The sequence below is a fragment of the Adiantum capillus-veneris genome, chromosome 14, assembly GCF_014529385.1.
Source record: "Adiantum capillus-veneris isolate H3 chromosome 14, ASM1452938v2, whole genome shotgun sequence".
Taxonomy (NCBI): domain Eukaryota; kingdom Viridiplantae; phylum Streptophyta; class Polypodiopsida; order Polypodiales; family Pteridaceae; genus Adiantum; species Adiantum capillus-veneris.
Genome location: NC_140944.1, coordinates 64,531,292 through 64,550,485, shown reverse-complemented (window position 1 = coordinate 64,550,485; position 19,194 = coordinate 64,531,292). Strand labels below are relative to the sequence as shown.

The 19,194-nt window shown below is 42.0% G+C and overlaps 1 pseudogene; it reads right to left on the bottom strand.

Moving 5' to 3' along the window:
- The window catches only part of LOC147442504 (uncharacterized), a 64,161-nt pseudogene extending 61,254 nt beyond the window's left edge, over positions 1–2,907 (bottom strand).
- Between the last annotated feature and the right edge of the window lie 16,287 nt (positions 2,908–19,194).

Here is a 19,194-nt window from a genome sequence, read left to right as displayed (position 1 = left end):
ATGCCATTGGGCCATTACCTAGGGCCAACTCAGGAAAATTCTACATTATCATGGGGGTCGACTACATGACTAGATGGGCAGAGGCTACAGCCACCACTAGAATCACAACGGTAGAGGTAGCTAAATTTATCTACGAGCACATATGATGTAGGTTTGGCACACCTTTAGAGATCATCTCTGATAGAGGGCCAGGTTTCAGAGTAGACTTGGTAGGAGAATTAATGCAAAAACTTGGCATTACAAGGAGGCACTCTTCACCATATTACCCTCAATGTAATGGCCTAGTTGAAAAGGTAAATGGAATGGTTTCTAAAATTATTACCAAGTAGGTAAACAATCATCCTGGAGACTGGGATAAGTATCTACTACCAGCTTTATGGGCCTACAGAACTTCATTTTGTACATCCTTGGGATTCACACCGTATCATCTAGTATTTGGTAAGGAAGCAATCTTGCCCATTGAAGTGCAACTACAAAGTCTCAGAGTAATGGCAAGCCAGCTTCAACAGCCCAACATGCATTTGAGAGATCACATCATCAACTTGGAAAGACTCCAGCTGGACAGAGAAGAAGCAATAAATTATTATGCAGCACAAGCAAAGCATAGACGGCTTAGCTTTAACGAGCATCTCCGGAAAAAAGAATTGAAGAAAGGAATGTTGGTGCTCCACTACGACAATCGCTTCGACACGCGCAAGGATAAGAAACTCCTACTCCGATGGGAAGGTCCTTTCATCGTCAGGAAAAAGTATGCCAATGGAAGCTACCAGCTTATGGAGGCTGATGGAAAACTTCATAAAACCAGGGTAAATGGTTGGCGACTTAAACCTTATTTTCTTCGATTTGACGAGGCTCCACCTATTGACATTCCAGATGAGGACACAACATCAGTTACCACCTCCGATGATAATGATCAAACAGATGAGCTAGAGACATGAATGCCTCTAGCCAAAAGGGGAGGGCTAATGATGGGGGCTTTTCACAAGCCAAGCTCCCATACCCCTCTTCTCTCGTCCCCACCCCATGAAAACCCCTCTTAGGGAGGGAGTGATAAAAGACATTGGAAAAAGTAAGAAAAAAATAAAGTATGATTATGTAAATATATGAGAAAAGTAAAATAGGCCACCTCATGCCTGCGGGGCATCCCATCCCCACCTTGCCTCCTTTTTCTTCACTATTGCCCCGCCGTGTGTCCCTTTTCCTCTCCTCCACTCAAAAGGTCAACCCCCTCTCTCTTCCCCTTGTCCTTTCTCCTTTCTATCTCCCCTCAAGCTACCCCACCTCTCACCAATAATGCATTCTAACTCACCAATAATGCACCCTAACTCACATGCAACTTACCCTATCTTCCAAAATAGTATACCCCACCCCCCCTTTCTCTCTCCTATCATATCCCATGACCCAAATACCCCCCCCCTCTCTCTAAAGGGCGCCATGTCTCTTGTCTTGTAGCTAAATAACCTCCCCCACACTCACACACACTCAGTTTCACTAAAAAAGGTGCCCACAGACCCATCCCCACTCGGTGGTTACCTGATTTTTCTCATGTTCACACACATCTGCACACAGATTCACCTCTGAACACACTCCTCTCTCTCCCCTCTTGTAATTACTTTATTCTCCATGTCACCTCTCACTTTTTTTCATCAACCCATCTCTCTCTCTTAGTCTCTCTCTCATGAGACTGTTGTTCTGGCACATATACACACAGCCAGACAAGTGGGGCCCACAGTCACATGGCCTATGTAGATAATGATTTCTTCATTTCTAAATTCTAGAATTTCTCCCCCCCCTCCTCCCCTATATAAAGAGGGGTCACCATCACACAAAAACACACAACATCACCAAAGAACACACTATGCACTGTGTGTGCCTAGTGCACACACACACACCCACACCATCACCATCACCGCAATCACCATGCTTGTCTTGAGCATGACCTCTACACACTTGGCTATGGAAGATGAAGGGCAACTAAATGAAGGATGATGGCCATAATCCTCCCGCGAGTCTTCGCCATCAACTCCCACCTATCCTCCATGTGCTCTACCACTCTCTCCCTTCTCATTCCCCTAACCTATGCTCCCCATTTCATCGCCTAATTCTCTAAATAAAGCTTGAGGTTTTGTGAGTATGTTTTCTTGCAATGTTTTGCCCATGTGAGGTGTGCGGAATCGCCACCTAGTCTTGTGTTTTGGAGTGAGCTTGTGTATGTGTGAAGGGTGTGTGGATTCGCCATCCTTTTGTGATGCCTAAGTACTAAGCCGCTATACCCCCTCCCTCACTCTCTCTCTCTCACTTGATCTCATTCCCTTTCCTTTTCATCATTACTCCCAAGCATCCATCTCTCTTGGATGAAAACTTTGTTATGGTGGTGTGTTGTTTGCGTCCTAGCCGCTGAAGCTAGGTGGTGCCCCCTGTTTGCTTTACCATGACAGGCTCGAGGCGCGCCATTCGGTCCCTGGTGTTTTAGAGGCCGTCGGGGTTCGGGGTTCGCTTTGCTCCCGTCAGTGGGTTTTGCCTTCGATGATGCCCTTGACAAGGTCATTGACATGGTTTTAGTTTTGTTCATGGGGGGCGATGAGGCGGGAGTATTTGATGAGGGTGGCTTTGGGGCCGATGGGGAAGACGGCGGGGAAGACGAAGCTAGGGGAGCTTTTCGGTGCTCATGGTTTGAATGGTTTTCTTGGCCAGCTTGTCTCGGTCTCTCTCTCTCTCTCTCTCTCTCTCTCTCTCTCTCTCTCTCTCTCTCTCTCTCTCTCTCTCAAAGAGCACGCGTCGGCACATGCTCCTTGAGGGAGAGAGAGAGAGACTGTGCATATTCCTGTTGCCGACTGTTCAAAGTTTGACGGAATCCCCACCGGCTGTACTGAAGTCTTTGCGCACGTGCACCGGTTGCTGCAGCATCACCAGACACCACGGGCCGTCAGCCTGCCCACATGCAGCACGACCGGCCCAGTTCCGGCGGCAATTTTGGCACTGGATTAATTAAATCTGTTGCACCATATTCTAGTGACTTAAAACAATGTAAAATTGGACCGCACAGTAAAAAGTTTATTCAGGTCAAGTGCGCTTGCGATCAACATGCTGTTAGGGGTTTTTGTAGCATTTTTTCTGCATTCCAGTATGTAGTTACGATCTTGGAAGCGTTTCTTTGAGGCGAATCCAGGGAGATGCCTTCATCATCAAAAGGGAAACTAAAGGGTGAGCGAGCTGGTGAAAGGCGAATTGACAAGCGACAAGTGCTGTGCGCAGATTTCGCAAGGATGAGACAGCTGGCAACACAAGAATGACGACCAAGGGGTGGTGAGGCGCAGGTGGAAAGACAAGCAAGGAGGGGCGGGATAGGACAAGGGAAGAACGTGCTGCTCACTTGTAAACTGTTTTTTTTATTTTTTAATACATGCACGTTGGGCTATGTATGCAGCGATGACTCTTGGTTGAGTTGGTTAGCCGAGCAGAATAGAGCGCATTTAGTTGATGTCGTGAGCTCTACCTGGGTTGTGGGGTTTTTACCAGTCGTTGTTGTGAGAAAAGAAAGGTAAAGTGCAAGGGAATCTTATAAGATTCTATCTAATGGGTGAACATAGATCCAGGTAGGACTTTGCTGAGCATCGATGTAATTAAACAAAATAACCTAAGACCACAACTCTGCAGTGTATATATGTTACAGAAGAGAGGAATTGACTGACGTTATTTGTGTACGTTAACAATTTGAGAACAACAACAGAAGCCTTCTGTATCAAAACGAGTTTCAGCTAGTGAAGGACAAGATGCAGCACCGTTGAGCTCTCCTACTTCAGTCTTCAGATGCGTGGTGCCGAGCAAGGGAGTGGAGAGGCACAACCTTTGGCGTAGTAGGTCTCCATTGCAGTCAAGATAAACCTGCCCATGTCATGTTGCAATGCATTGCAGCTAGGCGAGGATGTCATTTATGCACAAGCACTATGGTGAGACAGGTTACATAAAAGGCCCGTAGCTTGCACATGCAAGTAGCACTAAAAATAGAAAGGCACCGCTTGAACACCGTTGCAAACGGATAGGGGAGAGGCATTGCTTTCCGATACCTACGGTAGAACCACGTTCTTGCTGCGATACGCTAAGGTCCAATTCGGTGGTGGGGTAGCCTGAAATCTTCACCGACGAGCACATGATTTTGGGTGCATGTGCTCACAGAGAGAGAGAGAGAGAGAGAGAGAGAGAGAGAGAGAGAGAGAGAGAGAGAGAGAGAGAGAGAGAGAGAGAGAGAGAGAGAGAGAGAGAGAGAGAGAGAGAGAGACGTGCCCACAGGAGCTGTAGGGGAAAAACATTCCCAAAATACCCTTGTATCTATTTTTGGTGGGATTGTTCCAGATTTTTTTAATCTTTATTCCTTTTTGACAATTGAGATCCGTTTTTGCATGCTCAGCAGGTAATTTGTCACAAATTACCTTGCGAAAAAAGGCAATTATGTCTAGAGATATGAAACAATTTATCTCCAAAGCCTACATAATCAACCCATATTCTCAATCTAGCATCTTTTCAATCTTTGGAGAAATTTAATTTCACAACCAGGGGTATTTTGAGAATTTTGGAAAATTTGAAGGGAATTTTGGAAATTTATGACAAAATAATAGGGGTATTTTTTGGGAGTTTTTGAAATTTGAGGGATATTTTGGTAATTTCCCCTTTAAATATCTAACAAGCTGAAAAGACACAATGTGAAGGATTGGCTCGGAGTTATCGCTTCTAAGAAGGACAGAAATGTGTACGAATTGAGATACTTCAATATCGCGAAACGAGAGAAGAAGATTGTTTAATGTCATAGGAAACTATCCCAAGAGACCTTAGTGATCTATCTATTGATGAGAGAATGTGTGTGTGTGTGTGTGTGTGTGTGTGTGTGTGAGAGAGAGAGAGAGAGAGAGAGAGAGAGAGAGAGAGAGAGCAGTGTTCACGAAAGAGTTTTCTAACAATCGATGTGAAAAAGAAGAGCATTGGAAATCTCTCGGTTTTCAGTGAAAATTTTAGGGTTTTTACCATTAAAATCCTCCAGCTTTAGCCTAGTAGAAAAGGGTAGATAAAGATAAATAAAGGGAGTATAAACTTTGAGCCATATGCGTTGGAATGTTTTTCTGGTGCAAGGTTAGGTGACCCTCCAAAGTAGCCGAGACTTTTCAATTTTTGTCCTTTAAAAATACAATAAAGGTTGTTTTTTGTGGAGAGAGAGAGAGAGAGAGAGAGAGAGAGAGAGAGAGAGAGAGAGAGAGAGTATAACAAAAAAATAGATGTTACATCGTAAAACATTTGGCCTACTCGATGGCAAGCACATCATTTTTGCTATAATCTCACTCTTTTCTCTCTCTAGCAGCGCACTCCATGTGCCCTGCTAGAGAGACAGGGAGAGGGGGAGGGAGGGAGAGAGAGCATAACAAAAAGAAATAGACATTATGTTGTAAAATATTAGTCCTTGTCGATGGCAAGCTTGTCAGGTTGGAATTCCTCTCTCTCTCTAATAGTCGAGGGGAAAAATCTTGAGGACAACAGGGGTTGAGAGTATAAAGAGAAAACCCTCAAAATGGGTCCAACAGTACTACGAATGAGTATGCCATTGATTTCACTCCCATATTTCCTCTTATGTTGTTAATAATTAATGAGCTTCCCAACAACAAGGACCCTTATTCTATAAGAAAACCTCTCCTCTTGCCATCGCATTTTGACACTCCCTTCCTCTCTCTCTCTCTCTCTCTCTCTCTCTCTCACACACACACACACACACACACACACACACACACACACACACCCACACACACACACACACACACACACACGCACGCACACGCACGCACACATTTCCCACTACGCTAAAAATTCTCTTCTTTTTCTTCTAAGTCCTTCGTTAATTTTCCCTTTTTGTTTCTCTCACTCTAGCAATCAACACCGACATGGAGTCCTAGATCTAGCAATTTCATCTAATGAGTAGCAATTTAGGAACTGCCAACAGTTATATGCAAAATTTTGAAGTGTATCTTATGTAAACAACATTTGTCACAAATTCGGCAAAGTCACAGTTTCTAAAGTGTTCCTTATGTAAACAATGTTTGTTACAGATTCAACAAAGTCACAATTTTTAGCCGGCTACAACCCTAATTTTTTTGAACACTAGCCAATGGTTTATGCTACTTCCTGCTTACCAAGGTGGAGGTAATCGAGTAGCACTATAAGAGGATCATCACTATCATTTTGCTCGGTTTTTGGTTTGCTCGAACGTTTTCGCTCGGGGTTTGGTAGGACTCGGAAGGAGGGGGCGAGCCCTAATAGTAGGGGATGAGAGACAAAAACACACATACACTCCCAAGCTCTCCCCAAAGGGAAGAATGGACACATGAAAAACGCCTAGGCCAGTTGCCCCCAATTTCCCCTCAGATCCTATGGATGGCCATAGAGGTGGACCAATGAGCATTAGGCTAGAGTAAAATTACTCTAATCAATTTAAAAATCCTTGATAAAAGAACCAGCATAAATTTAGCTCCCTAGAAGACTATTGGACAGTCTACCAAGGGGTCCAATGAGCATCCAGCAGCCCAATGGATTTCTTGATTCCTATTAGCCAGAAGACCAAGAGGTCCAATGAGAGTTTAATAGAATTAACTAAAGCTCTCACAAAAGGGGAAAGGGGACACATGTCACAAGGCTATCAATTATCCTTTTAATTTGTGATTGGCTAAGATTTACAAGAGTGAATGGGAGGCCAGCATGAGCAATTAGCAAGAGGGGTTGACCAAGAAGAGAGAGGGGGCTGCATTTTAGTCTAACACATTGCTACACACACACACACACACACAAAACTCATGTGTGCAAGAAGAACTCCATCTCCTTCTCTCCAAGCATTGGGAAGTTGAGGCCTACACCAACAACTCTTGGCTATGGAATGAAAATCCAACCAAGAGCCAAGCTTCAATGCCATGCTCATCTCCTCTACCATGCTAATTACTAAGCTAAGATATTCTATTAGAGTGACTATGTGATGAGAATACTTCTTTCTTGTAAGGTACATCTTCTTCCTCTCAATCTATCCTCATTCCTTGCTATCTCTCATAAATTTTGAAGGTGTATGAGGTCTTGGGACTAAGGCTAGGGACACTAGGTGTGTTTTTCAAGTATAATTTGGTGCATGAAGCTTCCATCTTCATTGCACCATTGAGTTATGTCAAAGAACACAAGAATTGTATTGTACAAAAGTCTTCTTTGATGGGAGAAGCTATAATACAAAGCCTTATGGAGGGGGGACCGGCTCCATGTAAATCCGGTCCTCCACTGTTTTCAATTGTTCTATTTCTCTCTCTTTTCAAGTATTGTCAATGCCAAATTAGCTAGGTGTAATTAATATGTTTCTTTCTCAAATTAAGTACTTCCTTTATGATCATTAGGAACTTGTTCTTAATGAAATGCTCACTATGTTATCAATTTCAGCTACACACAAGTTACTAGTGCACTAAATGTTACAGGTTCTTAAGTTTTCCATGAAAGGTTGGGCCTGTTCATTGCAATGGGTAAGTGGGACAAGGATCTGTTATCTTGGTTGAGAAGGACTTAGTTTGAGGTACACCATTGGGAACTATAGCCTTAATAATGGAGCCTCTTGGGGCTTGCCTTTGGCTTAGCCATTATTGAGCTACAAGCAAGCTCAACAAGAACCATAATCAACTGAGCAACATTAGACCCTCTCCACTAGTCTTTGAAATCAACAATGTCAAAACCACAGGTGTGGCTGCTTGAGAACTTATTTTCAAAGGTAAATAAGAGTAGATATTAAGATTTTTGAGGGTACCTGGGCACAAAGTAGTCTATATATAAGTTTAATTAGCATGGATGACAATAATCAAGAGAGTAGAATGAACATTGATAACTTTGACTTTTCACATGAATGTGCTAATGATGATGCCCCCATGTTTGTTAATTATCTTGTTACTAGGTTGCATCAAGCTATGGGCAACCCTGCTTTGCAAGCCAAACTTACCCAACAACTTCATGCTTATGGGATTTCTCTTCCTCTCTAAGAGGAGAGAGAGCTTAGGAGGCCTCTTGATGAGACTCCCAAAAGAATGCTCTATATTGAAAAATGTGTTTTCATGGTTAAACAAGGTAAGATCCTAGGTCACATTGTGTCTGCGAATGGAATATCCACAAATGAGGATAAGATCAAGGTAGTTGTTGAACTACCAAGTCCACTTATGGTGAGAGAGGTTCAATCTTTTATGGGACAGTGTGGTTACTATCGTAGATTTATTTACATGTATGCCATAATTGCAAAACCGTTGTATAGCCTAATCACGATCTTCATTTGGACGGATGAGTGCGAAGAATCATTCAACAAGTAAAGGAAGCTTTAATTTCACCTCCTATATTAAAAGCACCAGATTGGTAAAAAAAAATTCATGTGCATGTTGATGCATCAGCTTTTGCTATTGGATGTATATTGGCTCAACCTGGTGAAGGTAATACGGATTATCCTACTATCTATGCCAATAGACAGCTTAACAGTGCGAAAAAGAATTACACAACCACCAAGAGAGAAGGGCTAGGAATGATTTATGCGATAAATAAGTTTTGCCACTATATGGTTGCCAATAAATTCACATTTTTTGTGGATCATCAGGCATTGCTTTATTTGGTGAATAAACCTTGTAATACAGGATGTATTGTAAGATGGTTCATTGTATTACTAGAGTTTGACTTTACGGTAGTGGTGAAAAAGGGTACTACACATCAAAGAGAAGATCATCTTTTGAGATTGATTCATGGCAAAGTGCCAACGGGAGTTGATATGACCTTCTAGATGCCTATCTATTCAATATAGAAATGGTACCAAGGTGGGCTGAAAAGATAATTCCCTTGTTGACATATGGATTTAACTTTGAAACTAAAACCATGGTTGAAGATATACAACAATCCCAACATTATAAGATGATTGCGAGGAGTTTGTATCATCATGGTCAAGATGGGATACTTCGGTTCTGTATCAGCCCTACGGAGCATGATTCTTATCTTGAGAACACTCATATACAATTAGGAGGATTTCATTGTGGAACGCATAAAACTCATGAACCACTCGAGAGACTTGGGTACATTGGCCGGGAATGGCAGGTGATGTAGCCAACTACATCAAGGAATGTGATTTTTGTGCGTCCAAGCCACCAGTGGATCACGTCACATTATATCAAGTCATGACACCGCCAAATTGGAGCCACGCTATTGTACAATTTTTGACAAAAAGAGAACTTCCAGGAGATTGGTCAAAAACACGTAGGAAATCATTGGAAGTAGAGGCCAAAAATTATAGTTTGATCAATGAAGAGTTGTATAGACGAGGGCCAAACCAACAATTGAGGTTATGTTCTCATGAAAATGAGTATATACCTTTATTGGAACAAGCACATGGAGGCCTATCGGTCATTTCTTGGCTGACAGAACGGTAAATCTTGTGTTGACCATTGGGATATGGTGGCCCACCTTAATACAAGATGAAAATGAGGATGTTAAAAGATGTGACGAGTGCCAACACACAAAAGTGCCAATGAAAAAGGATGAGATGCCATTAAGGCCTATGATGGGAGCAAGAGCATTCACTAAATGGGGGATAGATTTTGTTGGTCCTATCACTCCACCAGCCTATTGCTCACATGCCCAACATATCATAGTAACCACGGATCATCTCACTAAATGGGTAGAGGCTAAAGCCACAGTAAAGGATGATGTGAGAACCACGGCACAATTTTTATATGAATTTTTTTTTGTGAGGTTTGGTTTGCCCATTGAAATTGTGAGTGATAGAGGGACATATTTTCTCAATGAGGTCATTGAACATTTATTGAATTAATTCATGGTAATCTATAGAAAATCGGCTCCCTATCATCCACAAGCAAATGGACAAGCCGAGGCTACAAACAAAACCTTGTGCACGGTATTGACAAAACTGGTTAGTGAATCTAGAATTGATTGGGATCAAATGCTAAATTTAGTGTTATGGGCATATAGAGTTGCCTATAAGACCACCCTTTATACAACACCATTTAACATAATAGCCTACATCAAAACTGACTGCCAAAATGGTGGAAACGCCAAAGTGATGGAACGTGGTCCAAATCAGGAAATTAGCGAGTCTAAACCACACCACACAAAAAGTAATGGCCGCTAGTAAAACATGATAGAATTCCATGTCGAGGCCCCTAGAACATATAGTCAAGGACCTCTAGAATCCTCTCATTTCCCTAGTTGCAGCTAGAGAGAGAGAGAGAGAGAGAGAGAGAGAGAGAGAGAGAGAGAGAGAGAGAGAGATTCCAGAGTAGAGCGCTCTTTCCAGCATCCTGTATGCTTGACAGGAGACATCAGACATCAGACAGGATGAGAGGTGAGTTCATTGACCTTAAATCTAGTTGTCCCTAACCCCCGAGAAAGTTGCCACAGCCCACACAACATGTGCACAGCACAAGTGCAGACCCAACCAATGGCTTAGATAGGGTAATCCAAAAGCTACAAAACTAGAGCATCTTATCAAGACCCTAAGGACCCTTTCTATGACCTCAAAGAGCATCGACACACATCCCAAAAAACCCTAATTTTCCAGGGCCAGCAAAAGAGCACATATGCCAAAGTGGTCGGAACTGGACCAAAAGTTAACAGCAGGTGACCCATAGCATAGGGAATACACTTATAAAATATCATTGCAAATGGTTTCCCAAAAGTGAGTCTAAAGCTCAATTCGGATAGAAACCACATAAAGCATCATGGAGCTCTCCCAAGCTAACCAAGTGACCAAATGACAGGAAATTTGACAGGGAGTATTCTAACAGTGATACAAACATATGTGGATGCTAACTTTGGTGAACTAACACTTCAGGACGAGAAACAAAACTTTTAGGAAAAAAAATGCTACAAATGGTCAAAGTTGATGGAGGGACTACCAAATGGGAAACCAACCACCTTGACTGAATCCATGAGCAAGAAGGAACATATGGTGTGGCCAAAAAGGCTAATGGTGGTCATAATCTAAGAAAGTTGCCTCTCGAACTAAGTCTAGACTGAAAATGATCTAACTCAGGAAGTACATGTTCAAACTGGCTTAAACTTGATGTATGTATTACTAAGAGCCTACTAACAATGTCTACATGGTCACTGGTTCAACAAATCAGCACAAATCATAGTATACAACTCTATCGCGATAGAGTTCACTACCAATTGTCTGGACATATTTTTACATTTGGTCTCCATACATTGTTTATACATCCGTAGGGATCATTGATGTCTTTTTGTATTGTACAATAACACAATCAAGAAGATAACAAAGCTTCCTTGGGAGAACCATGGACTCATGTACTTTAATTCCTTGACATCAGGTGACTCGAAAGAATATTTACCTTTCATGTATCGATAATCCCTGATTTTGTATGGAAAGAACATCAGGTAGTTATGTATTTATGGAATGATAGTCTTTAAAGTGTGTTTTTTTGCAGGGCATTGGAATTGATGGCTTCAAATTTCACGGCTCTGTCCTTGAAGGAGTTCATGATTACACCTAGAGTTGAATTGGATCATTGCGAGTGTCCTCGGGTATGACTAGTAAAAAGCCTCCTAGTCGTGTTTCTTTGCCTTACTTGTAGGTTCTTTTGGAATTCCAGGTCCCTCTACAACCTAATGCAGTTGAATGTGGCTTTTCTGTCATGACATACATAAAGCGTCTTACTGAAGATGCTTATGGGAAACCATCCAAGTCATTTGTGAGTTCAATGTTTGCAGATTTCATTGCAATTTTAGCGTTTCTCCATGTGTACTAATTTCATTAATCATTTTGTTTTGATGTCCAATTATTATCTACGGTACTCTTTGTGTAGTTGACAAAGACATGGTTCAAGCAAGACCAAGTGCAAGCGTTACAGGAAGGCTTGAAGGCTTGGACTAAGAAGTGCATCAGTGGGACTATGGCATAACTAGTTCAATTGAGAAATATAGCTCTACTGATTTGTAACCTGACATTTGCCATCAGACAAAAATGTAATATTGGTGATTGTTGATGATGCAAGCCGCCTCAATGAAGAATTGTAGACCACTTAATAGAGTGTTTTTTTAACTCAAAGATTATGGTTTAATGCATCTCCTTATGTCTTCATTGTTCACTAATGAAAACTTGTTGTTGATGTTAACATAGACATGATGCGTGTGTGAACTATGGAAGCTCTATGAAAATTTCTAGAGAGCAAAATGTGTGGAACCCTTGGTCTCATAAACCTTAGATCTTTCTAAACTATGTGTGGACTTGGGGTGAACTATGTGTGACTTAGGTGTGATACTTGTGTGAACTATGCTGGTAGCTCTGAGAAACTTTCTAGAGAGAAAAATTTGTGGAACCCTTGGTCTCATAAACCTTAGAAGATTTGTGAACTTAGTGTGATCTTGGAGTGAACTTAGTGTGATCTTGGTGTAATCACTTTTGTGAACATTACATAAACTATACACACATCTCTGTGAAAATATGAGTGAACTATGTGTGAACTTGAGTGTAACCTTTGTTTGAACTATGCTTGTTGCTCTGTGAAAATTTCCAGCGAATAAACCTTGTGATTACCTTGATCTAAAATACCTTATGGCTTTGTGAACTAGGTGTAATCTTGGGGTGAATTTAGGGTGATCTTGGTGTGAACTTAGAGTGAACATTGCATAAACTATGCATGAAGCTATGTGAAAATTTGCAGAGAACTAACCAATACTTGTTTTGGTCACAAAGTGTGAACTATGTGAAAACATATGAAACTTTAAAGAGATCAATCCCTGAAAAAACCTTGGGCAAATACCATGAAACTCTTGCATTACATTGCATTCATTGCGACAAAAATGAGCCTCCATTGGGAGGCTAGAACATTGTTGAGAACCTCTCTGTTCTCTTGTATGAGCACAAAACTTCGCTCCTCTTGTGGAGCAAGACCAAGTTTACAAGGTATTATCTTAGTTACAATACAACTCGGCATGTCGCATATTAGCACCACCTTGCCAATAAGGTTTTGTTCGCTCCCTTTTGAGGCTAAAGACAATGAAAATTGTAGCAAGGCATTACAATTGGAGCATGTGATTGTCACCTTGGGGTCAACCATAAAGGTTTTTGTGTGGCAATGTGGACACCACACTCGTTGGGTCTTATCTAGCCTTATGCGATTTCTTCCTCGTTGATGCTTTCGCCTCAATGATCTAGTAAGGTGTGACGGCTTGCAAGGTTCATTGTGAGCTAGTTCCTCATTTGCCTGAGTCGTTGGAGTTGGCTTGTGCCTCTTTCCATGACCAAGATGTGTACTTGTAACATGCTCTTGTACTTTTCTAATGCTTCCTTTGAGTGAAAAATCAATCTCTTTGGGAGCATATCCACTTGAAAGAATGTCTTTGCAAGTGGCTAGTTGATGCAAGTAATCCTTGATTTGAGTTGAGTTGCAGTCCTCCAATTGTATCTCTATGCTGGAAAAAAAATGCCTCACCTCTTGGATAGATGCAATGACTTCACCTTGCACATGAACATCTTCATGGGGTGATGCGACTTCTTCCATAGTTATTGTGCAGTGTCCTCAAACTTATCCCCCTGGGAATTGATGCTTTCTTTAATCATCAAGTCAACATTGAGGCAACTATCCAAGGAGGGAATAATGGGAACCAAATGCACAAAGTGCTTTTACAATATGAGTTGCAAACCGTATAAGTGTTTACATTCACTTGACAAATCCGGGCAATCACGGTAATTGCTTTGGACTCTGGAGGCTCACATAATACCATTGGCTAGCCTCAATACCACTTTGCATCTTAAGCAACAATGTCAATTCATTCATGATAACCAATGTGGAAAGGTCAACCTCATATCATGTAGTATTTACTCTCCCTTTTGAAGTCGTTTGGTATGTGTTAGAAGCTGGACACACCCCACAACATCTAACTATTCGGAAGATTATTCTTTTTGTAATTATTCATTCATTGAGGAAAACCTGATTTTTCACCTTGTAAATATTGGGACTTACAGAAGTTTCCAGATTGTATCCCAGTTTTGATAGTTAGATTGAGTAGATGGTTGATTTTGGAACTTTAGGGTTTGAGAAATTGTAAGGTATATATACCACTTTTTTACCTTAATGAAGAAACCCTTTTGTCATTTTAAAAAACAAGTTTTGAAGTCTGTGAGTGAGCGTACTGTGTACGAGAGAGAGTGTGTGAGCTTCATCTTGATGCTACGTGTGCTCCGGTGGTCGGAATCGAGTGCGAAGAAGTGCAGTGTGTTGCCCCCGACGAGAGCTACGCGTCGATACCTACATTGCGCGCATACAGTCCGGTTTTGCGAGCTCCTTCTACGAGCTTCATTGGGTGTTTGGGTGAGCATATGTTGTCCGATTTCGCATTGCAGCATATCCACACGTTCACATTGAGTAGAACTACACATTAGGCACTTTAGATTTTGAAAACGAAGACCTGCAGATTTCGGCCAGACATCCTACGTGTTTCTACACCAGGTGTTTTGGGTTGGGATTTTGGTTCATAGACCTTAGGGAGAGCGACCTATTGGTATTAGTAGGGTCTCCTTCGAGTTCTATGGTGTTTCGAGATTGTTTGATGGGTGTTCGGCTCTAGAAAGCGTTGTAGGAAGTTTCCTCTTATGCACTCTTGAAGGCGGTGACTTAGGAAATTGGTAGAGACCTCTGTAGGAATTAGTTAGGAGTCGGTCGAGTGTAGGTTGACACCTTATGCTTGCTTCCACGCACCTGCGGGTCGAGCTTCGTCCTTAGCTGACATTACATGTTAGGTGAGTTCTCGTTGTGCTGACGCCGTCGCGGCGTATCCGTCCAACATTGGCATCACTGTCGAGGACGAAAACCTTAGGTAGGTGACCGAGACTAATCCTTGAGGATTGGGATTTTTGGCTTGCCAAGAGTCTTGTTTTACATTTAGATAGGATCAGAGGGTGGAGGAGGACTCTCTAGGTCTTAGAGAGAGTCTAGGAAGCGTGTGTCTGGCCTAGATCCTTTGACTTAGGTAGATGAGGTAGACTTAGGTAGTTTTAGGCAGTAGTCGAGTTCCTAAGTAGGATTTGTAGTGGTAGAAGCGGTGAGAGGAGAGCTTGAGAGTCCGGAGAGGCCAAAAAGCAACCAAAGACACCATTATCACCATTTCACATGATAAGTAGGAGTAGAGTAAGTAGGACATCATGATTCAAGATCTAGAGCATTTCATGCATGTACACTTGCTTGGTAAAGTCATCACAAGTTTGTAAAAGACGCAAAAAGACGCAAAAGTGTGTTTGAAAGCCTAATTGAAGCCCAAAAGTTACTGTGAGTGTTTTTGATAAATCTACAGAGCATCAGAAGCATTTCTGTCAAAAAAAAAATTAATTTTAAGCCAGGAGACATCCTACGCGTAGGATGTCTACAGGCTAATCTGGGAGGAATTTTGGGATTTTGAGTTAACCAGTGTGTTCAGAAGGTAGGGTTTACCCTAATTTCAACTGGAAAGTGGAAATTTGGCCATATCTTCACAGGATAAGGCCAGATAGACTGAAATTGCCGGACATCCTACCCAAATAGTGCCAAAACATTATTTTGAAACCAAAACCATAAGATGGCTGCATGAGCATGTCTTGCATGATATATTGAGTGACTGAAAGGGGTTTCACCTCATTTGGGTGAGAAAATTGGGTTCAAAGCGGGCTTTAGCACTTTTGACTGAAAAAGGTAAGAACAACTGAAATTTGGGACTTTTGAAATCCAAACCAAAATCTAAGAATACCATTGGGTTACTGACATCAAGGGAAAGCTGTGGGACAAGTCTGGGGTCAAACATGCCAAAAAGACATCCTACGCGTAGGATGTCTTCTGAGTGATTTTGGACTCCAAACCAAATTTTGAGTACACCAAAGTGATCAGCAACTCGAGAGGAGCCTGGGCTTTGAGTTTGAAGCCATTCTGATGAAAAAGACATCCTACGCGTAGGATGTCTAAAGCAAGAAATTGAAGCCAAACTTTGACAGTGAGCATAGCAAGGTGTTGTATAGCCTAAGGCAAGTCTCCTAGTCAATTTTGGTCCAAATTGGAGTTGATTAGAGTGATCAATATCAGCAACAGGCTGTCGGAACAGGTTTCTGACTCATTGACCAGCTAATAGGTGTCCAAATCAAAAAGTAAAAGCAGCTGTAGGCTCAGCACAACAAGGGGAAACCACAGTGCAAAAATCCATGCAAAACACAGTAGGAGACATCCTACGTGTAGGATGTCTATTGGGGCATACTGCAAGGAAAATTTGAATGTGCATAGACAGTGAGATTCCATTTGGCTTAAGGGTTCCAAAACTTCTTTCAGAAGTGAATTTGGACTTTGTTTGCCCATTTGACGAAGCAAAGACTGAATTCAGACTTTTTCGCGTAAATTGACCAACATCCGAGGGAAGTACAATTTCAGATTAGCAGACCTAATCCAGAACATCAGCAGTGTATAAAATACAGTAGTGGTTGAGATTAACTCTCCAGTTATACCAATCATTACTAAGGTAACCTCTAGCAGATAAATTCTTTGACTCGATTGCCGAAATTAAAATGCTTGTGTACAGGTATATTCAGCAACAAAGCAAGAAGTTGTGCAGAAACTGATCCTTTTCCAGGTGAGTGGTTGGATTTTTGATAAATTGCATTGATAAGTTTGATGAATTTAAGATCGGGAAGATACATTGTTAGAGACCAGAAGGTGGCAGGTGACCAAGGAAGCTTAGTGTCCCCCGAAGAGAGTGTAACTCAGACAAGGCTACATCCTCTAGCACCAATTATTGAGGAAGGTAGTGATACTGACACTTCGTCAGAAAAATCTTTCTTCATGATGGATAGTCAACAGCCAGGAGGTTTCACCTATGATGGACCTATGTGAGGAGGAAGCACCTCCCAAAATCCTTTGAATGATTCCAAGCTCACTGTGATCTTCTTAGAGGGAACAAACTCGAGAGGATCCCTAGTCTATTCTGACTATCGAGGACGCAAGTGCATTTGTATCGAAGAGAGACCAGCTCAAAGATTGGAGATAATCCGAGTCTATGATGATGGAGATAGATTCCGAGACGAAAAGGGGAACCACTATCTGATAGTTAGTAACCCTGAAGATTACAACAGATATGGAGATAATGTGGCGAAAGGGAAAATGATTTCAGACACTCAAGAACTGCCACCAAACATTGATCGGCCTGGAGCTATTTTTATGTATGATAAGAAAACAACCAGGGTTCCAACTTAAAAGGAGAACGTGGGAATCTACAAACATGAGAGTGAGGGTATAGTCTCTTACTTTCGCAGCAAAGAACCATATGTAAACGAATTAAGCAAAGACAAGGTTCTTTACTTGTTCTCTTATGAAACTGTTATGGGGAAGGGTATAGTTTTTGTTGATAGATAAGGGCGAGAATACCAATGTATTCTCCCAGAGGAGGTAGAAAGGGCAACAGGTCCAAGAGCATCAGCATATGCCCCTGAGGAAGTGCCAAGAGCCACCTACACCCCAAGCAAGTCAACGAATCCTTTTTCAGATGAGTATGATGCTACCTCACATTCCACCCGACCGCAAGCATTCAACAACCAAGACCAACCAGCAAACCAGCCATCATTGCAGGCATGGCTTCGACAGAGTGCAACATTGGAACAAGACCGAAACCGAGATGGTTATCAAGCCACATGAGGGTTAAGGGATTTGCAAGAACCGCCACTCTATTCAAGGTATCAGGGAGAGAGTAAGCCAAAGACTCAAGGGTCGACAGAGCCTGGAGGACCACCCATAGAACGAGTTCGAAGAGAAGAACCACTTTTTTTACCTTTACATCTGTTTATGCATTTGATTATATTGCAATTTAATGTTTATTGCTAAGAAATTATTTAAAATTCTGTTACCAATCAATTTGTCTGTCTAAAACTGCATATGCTTTTTAATCGCTTATGAGAATGCAATTACTGTGCCAATGTTGTTTGATTTTGCAGTGACTGAAGAAGGCTAAGGACATTCATCTCAAATGCTCTTCCACCTCGACGAACGAGCTTCAACTCAATAGCTTTCGAGGACGGAATCTACATCAGGAAGGGGGGCATGTTAACCCTCATGGCTCACGGACACCCTATCACCTACGACGGACGTTGTAACCTACGGCGGACATTGTATTATTTATTTGGTAGAGTCAGGTACCGGGCTTGTCGGTCCAATAGGAAAAGGGTAAGAGTGATCGCCGATGAGAGGCGCACTCTAACTAGAACATTCAAGGGATTAGTTGGCTAAGCATGGGCGCCAAAGTGTGAATGGGGCGAGCTCATATAAAAGTCAACTAAACCTAAAATTCACTCATTCTCTCATTTGTGCAATTGAAGAGTGCTCTTGCTCCATCTCCTTCTTCTTCTTCTTCTTCTTCATCTCTTTGTGTATGAGAGAGAGAGAGAGAGTGAGAGAGGGAGAGAGAGGGAGTGTGTGGGCGATCGAGCATTACGAAGGCATGACGGCGGTGAAGCGGTTGAGCGCGTCACGACTGTAGCTTCTTCTTCTTCGCGGCGAGGAATCTTCCACGAAGCAAGCGTAGAGCGGTGAGTGACACACCATCTCCTTATTTGAGCTTACTATTTTAGGCTTGTTGTGTGCTTGGAGCCATTTGTGGCTCGCACACGGTGTATCGGCAAGTTCCTTTCATTGACACGTGTGACATACGCGCACACAATGCTAGACAATGTTTATTTCCACTATAAGGACGACTTAAAGGGTGACCATGACTGATTATCATGATGCACAATCCACGCATCAAATTGTAAGAGAGCATAAATATTTGCAGGCTAGTATGGTCAAGATTCCAACCAGAACAACGGGAGCCCACATTCAAAGGAGGAATACACGAGAGATTAGCAAACATCCTTTAAATCTCCCACCAAAGAGGAGAATAATGGAATCATAATAATAAAAAAGTCGCCACATCAGTAGGGATTTCACTAACATGATCACCCCGTGATCATGACTACATGATTATGTTAATAACGTGAGTGGTCACACATGAAAAGGACACGATTACACTAAGTATTAACGTGACTCTCATGGTAACCTACAAGAACCACGAGAGTGGGTAAGCCCGACAAACATTCTCACTTTCTCGTCAAGAAAGTAAAAACGGCTGGCAGGCTTGCTTGTATAT